Source organism: Aythya ferina, assembly GCF_964211825.1.
Source record: "Aythya ferina genome assembly, contig: HAP1_SCAFFOLD_29, whole genome shotgun sequence".
NCBI lineage: Eukaryota > Metazoa > Chordata > Aves > Anseriformes > Anatidae > Aythya > Aythya ferina.
Window position 1 is genome coordinate 2,828,709 of NW_028181463.1, and position 10,417 is coordinate 2,839,125.

A 10,417-nucleotide genomic window follows, 5' to 3' on the forward strand; every position below is an offset into this window, starting at 1 on the left:
AACACAGTAATTCCTAAGGAGCCATATCTCTCCCACCGTTTTCTTCAAGTATTCAAGATTCGATCAGCTAATTGGAGAGCTTTCATGTTGTAGTTAAGGGGGAAGATTTCAAGGAGCATCTAATAAAAATCTTTCTTCATTTTAAAGGCTGAATTTTGTTCTGTTTCAGTTTAGAGCATCATTCTGCTATAGGTATTGGTCTAGGATTTGACCTTTGAAGCCCTGCTTAGGTGGGAAGAGCAGGGTTTTTCCTATTTCAAAACAAACAACAGGAAATCATGCTGCAATTTTCAAAAAAACAAAGCTCAAGTTCTTAATTTTGTTGCCTCCAGTGATGTTTACCTTCCCAAAAGGATGACTGTACATGATGTATTTTTCAGTGAGTAATAGGAAATTTCAGATAATTGTGTTAATATTAATCCATAACATACTAATTCAATGATAAACGATGAGGGTCTTACTAAGGAAACCATTAGAAGGACTGCTGAGAGATGGGCGACCTTGAACTCACTGAAACTCAAAGCAGCAACTGGGTTGGTGAGAGTGGTCTGAATGATTAAAGAGAAAGGGGAGGGCAAACCAGGAGAATGATGGGAAGTGCATAGGTCCAGACAGGAAGCTGGGTCCAGACATTCAGCTCTCTGACCGTAAGCAACCAGGGAAAACCTCCAGTGACCCCGTTGTGTTTGAGGCACTTCCTTGGACTGGCAGATGTCAGAAAAGACCTGCAGGAGGCAGGAACCCTTTGGGAAAATCAGGTGGAGCATGGTGGAGTTCCCAGGGCACCTCCACTGCCAGCAGTGGTCTTTGTCCCTGTAACTGCAGCTCAGTCCAGCACAGGAACACCCCTTCAAAGACAAACCTCTTCTTCAGTGGGTTCCTTGGATTGACCTAGATCTGAAATGGCCACTGGAAACCTGAGATACTCTCCCTTACTTAAACTAGACACTTGAACATCTGTTGATGACCTTCCTGGGTCATCTTTAGCAAACTCAGGCTGAAAAACTCAAGTATAGCATGCTTCAAATGGCTGAGCCAGAACCCATCAGCTTGCCCCACTTTGCAAATGGCCCCCGTCCAACTAAGGATTTGAAAGCAAAAAGTGTGGAATGACCTTGCAGGTCAATGTGCAGAGTAAGGGAAAGTCACCCATATTGTGCTGGAGTAGCAGAAGGCAAAGAGCATTGCATTGTGCCTCAGAATAATCAAGGAGACCTAATCCAGTTCATCCATGAGGAAAAGCAGAGAGAAGGACGTTGAGTTTGGCCTAACATGAAGAAGGATGTGCATCACTGGTGAAGGAACCAGCATTTATGCCATCACCCATGTGAATTACACAAGCACCAGCACACCTAATGGTAACCTGTCCACCCCGGCTTGGTATTCCCACAGGGCAGTGGAAAGGGAGCCGACAGCCAAGGGACACATCTGAGTGTGGAAGGTGGGGCCCAGCAAAGACAAGGAGCCAAACCCGGGGCCAGGCGGGTGGCAGAGCCCCATGCCCCATGTACGGCCTGGCTGGGGGTCCCTGCTGCTGCAGCCAGCGCACGCAGCATGGCAAGAGGAGGGCTCCCTGCACATCACAGGGCACAGCCTGGCCCCGCGGGGGCTCTTCCTGACATCTCTGCAGCTCCTGGCAGGCTGCGGTGAGGTGCCCCTCAGCCTTCCCTCCTGTGCTCCCAGGGCACATGGCTGCCTCCTGCCCAGCTCACTGCCCACTAAGTACGTCCAACACAGCTGCTTCCCAAGCTGGGCCTTGCCCAGGGTCAGTCTCCTGCAGGGGCAGAAAATGGCCCTTGTCCTGGTGGCTTTTTATGAACTTCCTGTTCTCATCCTTGATTTCTTTTTACTGAATACAGAGGCCTCGGTGACCATTTTGGTTCTAATACCAAGAAAACATGTCTAGTTCATCTCTGTCTGCTGCTATGAGCTGTCTGTGAGACATGGATATGCTATCAGATCTTTTCCTCTGACAGTCTCAGCAATGTCCAGTGATTGGACAAGACATGGGAACTGCACACAGGAAAACACTTTTACTGTGAGTAATATCAAGAACTGGATCATGTTTCCAATACCAAGCACTCAATCAGGTTTCCCCAAAAGTGGGGGAGTCCTCCTCAACTGGAGATACAACAAACCCAACTGGAAACGGGCCTGGGCTGCCTGGTGCAGGTGCCCATGCGTGGCTAGTGGGGGTGGCTAGATGGGCTTTGGAGGTCCCCTCCAGTCTCAGTGAACCTATCACTCTGCAGAGCCTGGCACTGTTTCTGAGAACTTCTCTACAGTGTCTTCAAACCATCTGGACACTGGGTGCTCATGGGCAGAGGATCCTCTGGGGATGAACTCGTTCATGATGTAAACCTGAGGACAACATGAAGCAGGGATTAGAAATGTCAGCAACACCTCTGCCATAGCAGTGTTCTCTCCCCCTGCCTCCACTCTCCTGCCCCTTTTTCCTTCAGGATTAGAGTCATAAAGGACCTCTGGAGGTTTCCAGTGCTAAGATCTGCTCTGAGCAGGGAGAACTTTCACATCAGATCAGGCTGCTTCTTCAGTGCTTCCTCCACCTCACTTTTGAAAGCCGTACTCCTAGGGGTGCTAGCTGGAAGGCCAGTTCTGATTCAGTGGTGCTACAAGACAGCAGTGTGGAAGAGAAGAGTGACCAGCACCAAAACGCCCATGTCCTGCTGCTGTCAGTGTTCGTGGGTCCAAGAAAGTGGCGACCCTGACTCAAAGACTGAAGGGAGGGCGTGCCTGCCAGGGCAGAAAGGGCAGCCCCAAAGGAGGACACCAGGGCTTTCCAGCACGTTGCAACAGGGATCTTCACCCCACAACCACTGCTGTATCTGAGAAGAGTGTATGAGAAATGAGATCCACAGATACTGACTACCTGCTGGCTCCTTTATTTAGTTAGTTACAAAGAGCTTAGCAGCACCTCTACATGAGGTCTTTGGGTTAAAAGAAAAGGTAGAAGAGGAATAGAAATATCTTAAATTTATAAAATAAAAAGATTAAAAACATTTAGCATATTGGAATAATATTGAAAAGAATGAACAATTTTTTGAAATATATGAACGAAGATGTTTCTGCCTTGTCCACGTATATTTCAGGGAATCAGATGCAGAAGACAGGTTCCTCTCTGTAATACTGAATATTGCAATAACATCCTCAGTGCCTCCTTGAGCTCTTTTTCCTCATGCTGTAAATGATGGGGTTCACTGCTGAAGGCACCACCGAGTATAGAAATGCCACCACCAGGTCCAGGGATGGAAAGGAGATGGAGGGGGGCTTCAGGTAGGAAAACGTGGCAGTGCTGAGATACAGGGAGACCACAGCCAGGTGAGGGAGGCACGTGGAAAAGGCTTTGTGCTGACCCTGCTCAGAGGGCATCCTCAGCACTGCCCTGAAGATCTGCACATAGGACAGCACAATGAAAACAAAAAAAAAAAAACAAGACCTATAACAGGCACTAACCAGAAGAAACCCAATTTCCCTGAGGTAGGCATCTGAGCAGGAGAGCTTGAGGATGTGGGGGATTTCACAGAAGAACTGGTCCACAGCATTGCCTTGGCAGAGGGGCAGGGAAAATGTATTGGCCGTGTGCAGGACAGCATTGAGAAAGCCACTGCCCCAGGCAGCTGCTGCCATCTGGGCACAAACTCTGCTGCCCAGGAGGCTCCCATAATGCAGGGGCTTGCAGATGGCAATGTAGCGGTCATACGCCATGACAGTGAGAAGGTAATATTCTGCTCCAGCCAAGAAGACAAAAAAGAAGACCTGTGCAGCACATCCTTGATAGGAGATGGCCCTGGTGTCCCAGAAGGCATTGGCCATGGCTTTGGGCAGAGTGGTGGAGATGCAGCCCAGGTCGAGGAGGGCGAGGTTGAGGAGGAAGAAGTACATGGGGGTGTGGAGGCGGTGGTCACAGGCTATGGCGCTGAGGATGAGGCCGTTGCCCAGGAGGGCAGCCAGGTAGATGCCCAGGAAGAGCGCGAAGAGCAGGAGCTGCAGCTCGCGCGTGTCTGCAAATGCCAGCAGGAGGAACTCTGTGATGGAGCTGATGTTGGACATCTGTTATTTCTGGTCATGAGGTCCTGTACAAGGAAAAGAAAGGCAGTGATTGTGTACCACAGACATAACTGTCGAAAAACCCTTTCTATATTCTCATTTAAAATCACCAAAATATTGCCCATTTCCAGGCAGATATTTTGAAGCTCTCTTTCATTGATTCTGCCTCCTCTGGTAGCAGGGGATCCTCTGTGAACAATGGAAGAATCAGTCCTGCACTACAGCCAGAGGGAGTAGCATGGTAGGAACATGGTAGGAACATGGGGTAGTCTCAGATTAACTTTACTGCTGATATCAAAGAGATTTCTCCAGTTTTGCTGCTAGTTCACCCAACTGCAGAGCAGAGGTGTGGAGGTTTAGATATGCAATTATTTGTTTTGTATTATTGGTTCTAGCTGCCCCACCACACTGGAAAATGGTTTCTAAGGGATAAATCCTGGGCATTCTGCTGCACTCCAAGTAAAACCTTGTGGATCCTCAGAGGCAAAGAGACTGTCCCTTCAGTGCAGAGCATACCTCAGAGACAACAGCCAGCCTCTCCATCAGTGCTGGTCTCAGCTGCCCTGTGAGAGCTGCACAAAAGTTGTACTCAGTCGTTCATGTGAAAAGGACCTGAACACTGCTGAGGGCAGAAGAATCCAGGATCAAAATGCCCATCTCCACACCCCTCACCTTGTCCCTGTACTCACCTTTCCCCAAACACCCTGACGGCACACCAATGCCTCTGAAACCTCCATCCCCAGCCAGCCTGGGAACAAGACCAGCAGCAGCACGGCCAGCTGGAGAAGCCAGGAGGAATGCCAGCGTGCTGCTGCCAGGGGAGGCAAGGCCAGGGAGGGACAGACGGACACTCAGCAGACCCTCCTGTACTGCAGCTCTGCCTGCAGAGGAGGCAGCTCATGCTCTTTGCAAATGATCTGTGATCATCTCAAACTGGCAGAGACCTCCCAAAGACAGAGCACTGGGCATTGGAGGGTTTGCAGCTACTAAAGATCAGCTAGGATAAAACCTGAGAGGACCACAATGATGATGTTGGTGTAGTCTGTGGGCTGAGGTGTGGGAAGGGACTTCATGAAGTTCATTGATGAAATATTGATCTCTCACTGCAATGCTCTAGCAGTCTCAGTCTGCAGTACAAACCTGACCACCCATTACCATGAAAATGACGCCCACTCTAACAAAATCACAGGCTACAGAAAATGTCTTGCCTTTCAGGTAGCCCCTGCCTTGGTCTTATTGTTGAAAACTCCAATCATAAATGCCATTCTCTAAAGCATTCTCTACTCGTTTCTGGAGAAACAAAGAAACCCATCCTGACAGATGCTATCTGTAATCAGATGTGCCAGCTGTAGAAGACCCCTCTGGCAACCCCACCTGCAGTGCCCTGCTGCCAGAGCCTCACGGTGTCAAAAGCCTGCAGATGTGTCCTGCCACACGCTGCCCTCTGTTGTTGCGCTCCTCAGTGCCTCCAAGCCCTCTCTCCTTCTCTCCTCTCTGTGTGCCAGCTGCGGTCAGAGCCCCCAGACCTGCTGCACTGTGCAGAGGAGCTGCTCCTGGGCACAGCTGTCTCTCTGCAGCACGGCCCTCTTGCCACGAGCTCTCTCTGTCCCATGAGCCCGGCCCAGCTCAGCAGCACAGCACCCAACCATGGCATCGCTTGCTCTGTGCCCTTGGGCTCCCTCGAGTTGTCCCCAAGGCCTCAGGGTTGACAGCTCCCCAAGGCAGCAGGGTCTCTGCTGGGGTGTGGTGGTTGAAGAAGACTGAAGGCATCACTGACTGCTTCTCTTCTGTAGATGTCAGAGACTGATTTTTAAGTGTGATTTGTGCTGTTGGACTGTGGTTGTCAAAAATGAGTACAAATGTTTCCCTCCCTTAACCCCTATTCTGTTCCCAGTGTATTGCAGGACACATCAGCCATGACAGGCAGGGATCATTTCACCCCTCCGAACGTGTTCTGACGAAAGAGGGGAGACCAGAATGCTGTAAAAGTTTTCCATGAAGGAAATGGGGCACTAAGACACCATTCATTGAGTTTCCCTAGCTGTCCATCTGGGAGATCCTCTACCCATACACAAATATCTTCTTCCCCTGTTAATTGTCCAGCACGGTGACTGGGATGTGGAACACCCTCATCACTATGCTGGTGCCTGAAACCAAACACCTGCAGATGCTCGTGGCCTTCTTCCTGGGGGAGAGTTGTCCTCCTTGCAGAGCTCCAGCACCCTGCACAAGATGCTGGCCAGCTTCCTGGCTGGGGACAGCACCCCCTTTGCTCACAGAGGTGGCAGCACTCTCAGCTGCACCTTCTGCATGACCACAGTGCTTCCTGATGGGGGCCATGTCCTACGGTCAGCCCTGGGCTGTATGCCACCCCTCTTCTCTGCAAGGCTTGTGAAGTGGAAGGCCTGACTCCAGAAGGCAGCTGTACCTGAACCAGGGGAATTTCTCTCATGTACAGGAATTCTTTCTCTTCCTCCCAGCTACAGTTCTGCGGCCCCAATGTCATAGACACCTTCTGTGGTTTTGTTCCATTTCTGGAGCTGTCCTGCAGTGCCACGGTGATACTCTTGGTTTTGCTTTCAAAATTTGCATTTGTATCCAATCTTCCAATTCCTAATCATGCAGATTTCATGTGTGTGCGCCCTGTGTTGGCAGGCCCAAAGCTTTATCCACCTGCTCTTCTGTCCTCATGAGTGTCACTGTTTTCTATGGCACAATCATCATTTTCTGTGTGAAGCACAGAACAGCCCACCTCACAGATCTTAACCAAGCTCTTTCCAAACTTTCATCATCCCCTGGTCAATCCTCAGGTTTCTTAGTGGTGGTGTGGGAAGGGTGAGAGAGGTGCTAGTGGAGATGCTGACATTGTCATAAGACCTATCTCAAATACCTTGGAAAGGACAGATGGATCAAATACTTTCCTCAGGATTTGGAAAAGGTAGACGTCAAACCCATCTTCTAGTAGAGGGGCAAGCAGAAGGATGATTAAGCCTAACCAAGGAGAAAAGTGCCAGCCTTAGCCTTAGGCCCCAAACCAGACCTAAACTGAAGTCCTCAAAGCTTGCCCTTATTCTAAACCCTGAGCAGGTTCCTTAGGCACAACACCAAACAATTCCTTGAAGCCCTTGCCATTCCTTTAACCCTGGAATGTGACCTCTTATTCCTAAACATTAACCTGATCATCTAACCCTCAAAGCCCTCCACCCTGCACACAGCACATCTCAGCTTCAACCCCACTCCTACCCCTACCTTGTGTGGCTTTTATGCTTGGGGTAGGGCAGGGACTGTGAGGTCCTGCAGCAGTCACTCAGCATTGGAAGAGGTATGTGCGGTGAAAGGTATGTGATCAGATCACAGTCCACAAGGAGGAGCTGGCTGGGAATGCTGGAATGGGATCAGGTGTGCCTCAGGATGTGCTGGGCCTGCAGGAGGCCCATGGCTGTGAAGGAGGCTGGGAGGCCACTTCTGTCTGTACAGCTGATGGACCAGCTGCAGAAATGTGGCACAGATAGGGACTGTAATGGCCAGAAGCATGCACATGGCATTGAACATGATGGTGAGGCACCTTCTGTTCTAGTCAGGTGAGAGACCACAGGAAGGCTGATGGCATGGGAGTCATGCTTGAGGTATAGTTTGTGAGACCGTAGAATGAGAGAATGGCTCCTGTTGGAAGGGACCTTAAAGGTCATCTAGTTCCAACCCCCCCGGCCGTAAGCAGGGATGCCTCCTACGAGATCAGGTTGCCCAGGGCCCTTTGCACAGGAATCCCTTCCTCTGTTGCATCAACTACACCTCTCAGTTTGGTGTCATCTGCACACTTGCTGAGGGTGCACTCGACCCCACTGTCTATGTCACTAATAAACATATTAAACCGTACAGGTCCGAGGGCAGACCCCTGAGGTACAAGACTCATCACCAGCCTCCACTTGGACATAGAGCCATTGAGCACCACTCTCTGGGTGTGACCTTCAGGCCAACTCCTTACCCACTGAATGGTTCACCCATCAAATGAATATCTCTCTAATTTGGAGACCAGGATGTCATGTGGGACCATGGCAATGGTCTTACAGAAGTCCAAGTAGATGACATTGGTTGGTCTTCCCTTGTTGTCTGATGTGGTCACTCCATTGTAGAAAGCCACCAGATTGGCCAGGCACCATTTACCCTTTGGTGAAGCCATTCTGGTTGTCTCGGATCACCTCTTTGTGCCTTGACACTGATTCCAGGAGGATCTTTTCCATGATCTTTTGAGGCACAGAGCTGAGGCTCACCATTCAGTAGTTCCCTGGGTTATCCTTTCTACCCTTTTTAAAAATGGGAGTGATATTTCCCTTTTTCAAGCCACCAGGGACTTCACACAACTGACAGGAATCTTCAAATATGATGGAGAGAGGCTTGCCAACTGCATCAGCCAGTTCCCTCAGGACCCTGGGATGCAAGTCGTCAGGTGCCATAGACTTGTACTTGTGGAGTTCCAGCAGGTGGTCTCAAACATGCACTTCATTTACAGTGGGTGGGACTTTGCACCCCCAGCCTCCATCCATGGGTCCAGGGAAATGAAAGACTTGGGAAGCCTGACTGGCAGAGAAGACTGAGGCAAAGATGTTGTTGAGTCCCTCAGCCTTCTCCATGTCTGTCATTGCCAGTTCACCCTTCTCATCCATCACAAGGAGTACACTCTCCTTGGCCTTTCTTTTCTGAGCAGTGTATCTGTAGAATCCCTTCCTATTATTCCTTGCATCCCTTGAGAAGATCAATTCCATCTGTGCCTTAACTTTCCTTATCCCATCCCTGCACACCCGAAACTGAAACATGTAAGAGGGCCTGGGAAAAGGAACCCTGGCTTCATAGAAGCCACTTGGGAAACAAAACTTGTAGGTCGGAAGCGTGATATTGTGGAGGTGCAAAGCTGATGGGCACATTATGCAGGATGCTCCTAAAGACCCATGTGTCCTTTTCCCTCCTGACTACAGTGCTACTTCCTTCTCAGGGATGGGGTAGCCAACAGAGGTGAGACAGATACACTGAGATGTTAAATGTCATCAGAAAGCTAATCCCAATAAAATATGGCACAGTCAGGGGCAGCTCGGACAAGAGACTGTAGATGCTAGATGCTACACTAACACTGATTTAAAACAGTCATGTATTGCCGTCACCTTATTTGAACCAGTAATTTTAATCCTTAAAACTAAATGCTACTAAATACTAAACGTTACTCCACCTCTCTGAGAGGAATCCCCTACTCAAAGTATGCACTGAAGCAAAACACAGCCCTTAGCCCCTTTCCCTTTCCTTTCCCTTACCTTGACACTCCTGCTTACCCAAATCTCTACCCTAAACACTAACATTAAGATGCACTATTTAGCCCTAGAAGAGTTGTTGGCAGGCCTAAAAAAAAAAAAACTAAAAGACAGGGATTGCCCATACACTTGAGACAGACCTGATAGCCACAGAAGAACACCAAAGATTCCCATTAAACCTGTGTTTATCCTCTAACCTAGAATGGTGAGCCCTAGTCCCTAAAGAACTAGAGAGAGGTCAGCCCTACCTCAGGATGTCCTTACCCAGCAGGAGGAATGTGACTCTGAAGTCACTTCTGCATCTGCACTTGATAGGGCAGCAGCAGGAATGTGTCACAGAAAGAGACTGTGAGGCCACTTCTGTCTGGAGGTGGCAGGTCAGCCTTGCCTTCTCCCTGGGATCTGCACTTTTGGGCTGACATCTGGCAGTGGCCCTGCTAGGCCAGCACAAGGCACCTGCTTGGCTGGTGGATCCCCTCTGCCTCCAGACCCAGGAGGACCCAGGCAGAAAGTAGGCCCCCAGATGGGTTGTCCTGTCCCTTCTGCTTGAGTCCATGACTGCACAGCAGCAGGCACAAGGCTTGGCTATGTCTAGCCAAGAAGCTGCAAGGCCAGCAGCAGGCCCCTGGCTTGGAAGCTGCTGCTGAGGTGACTTGAGTCTGCTTGGCTGACAGGCCACAAGAATTATGATGGGTTGGGATGCCGTCTTCAGCTGAGAGAATGGAGCATCAGTGTGGGCGAAACTTGAGAAAATGCAGGATTTTGCCTAGAGAATCCTCTTGACATTTACAAGAAGAACCCAGTCTTGCACCAGAGGAAGAGGAACCCTACACATGGGCAGACTGGGACCCTGCTAAGTGAGCGGTGCCCAGGAGGAGGAAGGCCTGAGCACCACGAGGGATGCCATACAGCAGTGGTGCCTGCTCACCAGAAACCAGGCCAAGCTTCCTACAGAGCTGCCTTAGGAGGAGCATGGACACCAAGAAGATCTGAGTTATCAGACTCAGCTCAGACTCGGTGTAACACCTCACGGACAAGTGCCTACAATA

General features: G+C 49.9%; 1 pseudogene across 1 annotated transcript; it reads right to left on the reverse strand.

The window, feature by feature from the left end:
- Nucleotides 1-2,241: 2,241 nt before the first annotated feature.
- LOC311428158 (olfactory receptor 14A16-like) lies at nucleotides 2,242-4,092 on the reverse strand (annotated as a pseudogene). Its single transcript has 2 exons — nucleotides 3,149-4,092; nucleotides 2,242-2,361 (listed from the first exon to the last, which is right to left on the reverse strand). The product of its transcript is annotated as an olfactory receptor 14A16-like (transcript).
- Between the last annotated feature and the right edge of the window lie 6,325 nt (nucleotides 4,093-10,417).